This window comes from Phalaenopsis equestris, unplaced genomic scaffold, assembly GCF_001263595.1.
Source record: "Phalaenopsis equestris unplaced genomic scaffold, ASM126359v1 Scaffold000121, whole genome shotgun sequence".
In the NCBI taxonomy this organism is placed as follows: Eukaryota; Viridiplantae; Streptophyta; class Magnoliopsida; order Asparagales; family Orchidaceae; genus Phalaenopsis; species Phalaenopsis equestris.
The window spans coordinates 2,756-8,669 of NW_018164563.1; positions in this window are offsets into that span (position 1 = coordinate 2,756).

The window sequence follows — 5,914 nt, forward strand, 5'->3', positions numbered from 1 at the left end:
CAAAGCACTATATTAAAAAGGATGATCAAATCACAATAATCGACACAAATCAAGAAGAAAACACAGAGATTTAATGAAATTCGACAAAGATGTCTATGTTCTCGGGATCAGAGAGACGTCTTTTCTGCTCTGCTCGCGAGCTCCTCTTCGCTCGCAAGCTCCGCTTGACTGGCTCATTTTGTTCCGCTTCAGTATCTGTCCCTTATTTGGTATATGAGCCATACTTAACACTAGGTGTGCTAAATATTAGAGTACCGCACCCTACACACGGAGGGATTTGAAGTTGTGACCTGAGGGGATTTACAACCTTCAGAGAGAACCGGCAACGGACAATGGTGGGTGGTAATGGTCGGTGTATGACAATGAACACTAATGGCCAACAATGACGTGCATCATTAAAGAGAATGATGTATATAGAATTCAATACATAATAACACTTCAAAATATTATATTTTCTAATATTATAACAAGATGCTATGGGCCTACGATGAAAGCTAAATATTAGATGGCATGGGCCAATTTAGTTGGCTCGATACAGAGACTATTTAAGGCAGCTGATTAAGAATAATCTGACGATAAATTAGGTGCGATGACTATTACAAAGTTTTATTTTTTAGGAAAAGTCAGACCGCTGCCAAAAAGTTCCTGGTGTGAAACGATGTTTTTGGCGTTTTGAGAACGCATAAGCTATCAAAACGCAGTTTACCCAAACAGGTCAAGTGCATTTTCAAAACGTCACCACACCAAATAAGTTATCCCAAACGGACCCATAAAGTGCAGGGGTGTAATTAAATCAAGTCAACTCAAACTCAACTCAATAAATAAATTGGGGATTAAGCTAAATAAACTTAACAAACCGAGCTTTAGCCAACCCAAACTCAACTAATTAAAAATTGAGCCAACTCATTTGATACACTTAAAATTATTGAAAATTACAAATTCAAACAAAACATGTCCAAATATTTAACATATATATATATATATATAGTATTAATGCAAAATATGACCAGATGGGAAGCACCTCAATATTCATTTTAATTTTAATACAAAACCAACAAATTTCAATAGTTATTTGCACCATATTTCGATCGTAATAGTAATTTGTGATGATAGTACTTCTATTGTTAGAAACGTTGAAGCCCGGTCCACTGTGCTTGGGCTGTTACTTTATTTTGGAGAGTCACATCTCTTCACAAATAACCACTCCCGTCTTCCTCTTTTGTGAAGTGAAACATCTCTTCCTCCCTCCTGTTCGTGATAAAAGTTTTGGATGACTCTCCTTGAGTTTAGTAGTCACGCTTTGAGTTCTTCTTCGGTTTCCTCGGGATAGAGGAAGAGAAGTGCAAGGAGGAGCAGTACATTGCTGCAAAAGGAAGAAGAATGAAGAATATGAAGATTGTTCTCCCTAGGCTTCTTTTTGGTGGCTTCTGGCAGAAGAGAAATTGAGTTTATTTCTTTTGTAAGTTTGTTTCCTTCGGTGTATCTCTGTGTAGAGTTTTCTTCGGTGTATCTCGGTATAGAGAGAGAAGAACAGAGAGAGAAGAAGAGAGAGGGCAACGAAGAGTGAGTGATTCCTCTTGTAAGGCGAGGTGATCGAGTGGTGTAAATTCCTCAGATTGTAAAATCCTCTACAACTCGGTGGACGTAGGCAAGTTATCGAACCACGTAAATTTGTGTGTTCTGTTGTGTTGTTCTTTTATAGTGTGATTTTTCTCGTTCTATTTTTCACTTCGTCGATCATTCTCCTGTCTGATTTATATATATACCACATCAACTGATATATATATATATCTCACAACAACATACACACTCTACAAAAAAAATGTTAGTTTTAGGTGTATAATTTTGCAACTTAATGATAGTACATCAGGTATCTTCACTTTATTTTTAGTCAATATACTATGCATTTAAGCATTTGTTTATTATTATTCACTTGTGAGATAATATATAGTATTATGGTAATGAATTTGAATAGTCTAATCTTTGAAACACTAAACTTTCTTATGGCTCATGAATCATTTACGGTCCTCAAGCCATTTGTACACTGATTGCTTCCATGCGAGCCCATATGAGTAGTGAGTATTGTTAAGACCCGGGTCAAATGTGATTTTGGTCAAAGTCATGAGATATGATTATATATAGTTTATGTTATAGGAAAGAATCATAAACATAAGAATAAAGAAAAAAACAAAAAATAAAATAAAATAAAATAAAATAAACTAGAACCATAATAAATGATGTAGATGTTATAATCAATATGCATATGTGTTTTATATACACTAAGAGTCATCCGAGTTCGTAGAAATATTTAAAAACTGATTAAATTATATAAGATCTTTTATTAACATTATTAGTCAAAAATGATGAAATTGTAGACATTCTTCAGCCATATTTAAGGTTAAAAAATAATAAAGCAAAATTGCTCAAAATAATGAAGTTCTTAAGAGCTTATGAACTTATATTCATGTTGTTATGAGAGTATTTATTGATTAAATTCTTTTATATATATTTGATATGTTTTATCTAATAATAAGATGGCATAATTTATAATTTATAACTTTGAATTATTTTGATGTGGCATCATCATTATTATGATTAAACAAATAAATATTTATGATATTTTTTTAGCATTAATAAATTAATATTTCATGTAAATAAATATAAAAATAAATAGGTTGCATATATAAATTGATTGAAATTTAGTGATACTATAAATTTCTCTATATTTAAAATTTAAGCCTTTGTTTAACAAGTAAACGCCTAATTCTTAATCTTTTCTCTTTTAAAAAGAAATACAAATAACATTTATGTAAATATCTTTTATGGAATTGTTCATTTACAAGCATTTAAAAAATATTTTGTAAATATCTTTTAAGGGATTTTTTATTAGAAAAATTTGAGAGGGAAGAAAAGAAAGAGCAAAAAGATATGATTTTTAAAATAATAAATCAAATAAGGTCAAAAAAATATCAATATCTCATTAGATAAGGTGTGAATTGAGTTCTTTGAATTAGTTGTGTGTGTGTGTGTGTGTGTGTGTTTGAAATGAGACAATCCAATTAGCTATGGTCATCTTGAGTGTATTTTCCACTCATAAAGGCCTTTGACCTCCTCTTCCAAATATAGCATATGAGTAAAACAACTTAAGATAATTGTGTAGATTCTATGCAAATCAACAAAATAAATATATAGTTTATATAAAGAAAATTAATAACTCATTCAAATAATAAATTAATTTGTTTTAAAAAATATTTAGAAGAACATTAAGCTATTTTGAGTATTTTTTTTTAAATAACAAATGTTGCTGCCATTTGTTGCATGTTGCCTGTGGCCAATTGTTGATCATTGGTCCACCCTCTGTCACTGGCAACCATTCATCTTTGCGGGCCACTACCAAAGCAAAATATATCCTTATATAAACAAATAAAATATAAAAAAAAATTAAAGAGAAAATACAAAATTGATCCCAAACAAACACTTAGAAGTTTGAGTAGCTCAAAATATACTTGATGATTATCTTGTCATCTATGACTTTATCTCAATTTCTTTTTTTTTTTTTTGCCTTCCTTGCTCAATTTCAAAAGATAAATAATGAATATAAAATTTAATGGAAAATGGCTAAAGCATTAAAGATGATATAGCAAGAAATAAAAAAATATTAATTAAATAAATAAAATATTTTTGCTTGGCATGGCACTCCTCTATTGTTTAATTATTCTTCTCCATTCTAATGCTTACCCTAAAACTCTTAAAGTCAAAGTTAAAGTCAAATTTAACAAAATCAGATAAGCTACAAAATATGCCTAAAAAACAAAGAAGCATTTGCATAGAAACCACAACATTTTTATGTATTTACATATTTAATATCTAATTTTTAAAATTTTCATATTTACATACATAGAAACCAACTAGTAACTTTTTAAATGCAAAATGTATTTTTTTTCATTCCCAAAGTGTTATAAATATGAAAATTAAAGCTTTGATATTATATATAAATATATAAAATTTATTTGGTATTTTTATAAATCATCTTAAGAACAAATTAAATAAAAAATATGTGTCCAAATAGTAAAAAAAATCACAATGCTACTCTTTTGAAAGGACAAATGCAGCAAATAAATATAAAAATAAAAATAAGAAAGGAGACCATTAATTTATAATTCATGATATAGTCTATATCTAGTCATGTAGCTTAAAGGGTGACAAAAAATGCCACTTATATAAAGTTACAAAAACAAAAAATTAAAATAATTTATATATATATATATATATATATATATATATATATATTTAAGGAAATGTAATAGACTTATTATAACATGAATAAAAAAATATGTTAGATATTTATTTGAAGGCCTTTCCAATTATCTTTTATTTATTTATTATTCGACCAATATTATTCTGCTCATCCTAATTTTAAAGTTTTCATGAAATGGTCATTGTTGTACACCCTAATATCAATTAAAAAATAAATACATACATAACACTCGAAATATTGCTATTTATGAAACTAGCGCCTCTTGCATCTGCTTTTTTAATTTATCACATGATTATTAAAATTCAAATTAAAGCCTAAACCCATAATTTTTTTATTTTTTGAATCAAATTTCTTGTAGTTAGATCATGACACACATAAATAAACGTGTTTGGTAATTCAAAAAATTGTTTTTTTGTCGCGAATGTTATAAATAGTATTATTTCGAGTGCTATAAATTTAGTTTAAAAAGTTTGCACTTATGCCCTTGGTAGTTGAACATTGAAAAATGAAGAAAAGAGAATTAATAAAATAACCCATTTACATTAAAAAAAAAAACACGAAGTAAATTTATCATGTTCTTTCATATATTGTTCAAATACTCGCTCAAACATCAAAATTCATAAGAAACATTTTTTCTCAATGTTATAAGATTCTCAATGGTTTTATCATGACATGAATAAATACATTGATTCGATGGTTCAAAATTATCACTCGTAAGTTAGATTTTGTAAATAGCAATTTTTGGGATGCTATATATTTAAATCCAGTGAGTGCTGATGCCTTTATTTGACTTTTTTTTTTGGTAGAGAATTGATGTGTAATTATACTAAATATTATATGCAAAAAAATTGAAATTCGAATTTCAATGTTGTTAGGGAACTTGTAACTTAATGATTGAAAGTATATATTCATGAGAACTATAAATTCAACATTTATTGTTTTGCAGTACTGAATGAACACACACAGAGCACCCAACCACAACCCAACATAACCATAACACATAGAGCACCCAAAGCCAACCACAACCCACATCACAGTAAGACAATCAACACAACCCCAACACAACACACACCTAAAGCCTCAAAACAGCCCCAACACAATCACAAACACAACACACACCCGACAAACCCACCCACAACCTCAAAAAATAATCCCAACACAGCCTCAACACAACCCCAATACAACACACACCCAACACACAACCCCCATCACAACCACAATCACAACACAACACCCAACAAGCCCCTTCTCCTCTTCATCACATTCACATCCACGACCACAACACATAGACACCCAACCACAACCCAACACAGCCACAAGCTGAGCACATCCACAATCATAATACACAAAGCACACAACACAACCACAGTCACAACCCCAACACAATCACCACCACAACCACGACCACAACACCCACACCCACACCCACACCCACAGTCTCAGCACAACCAAAACCGCGTCACAACCACATATTTAAATTAAATCAAATTATTTATTGCTTATAAAATATCTCATGATTCTTATCAAATGATTAAATTTGTTGATAAAACATCAAATATCATATAAATATATAATTATTTTTAATTTTTAAAAATGAAATATATCTTTTATGCATAAGAAGAATTACAGATATAAAAAAACAATTAAGTTTAGTTG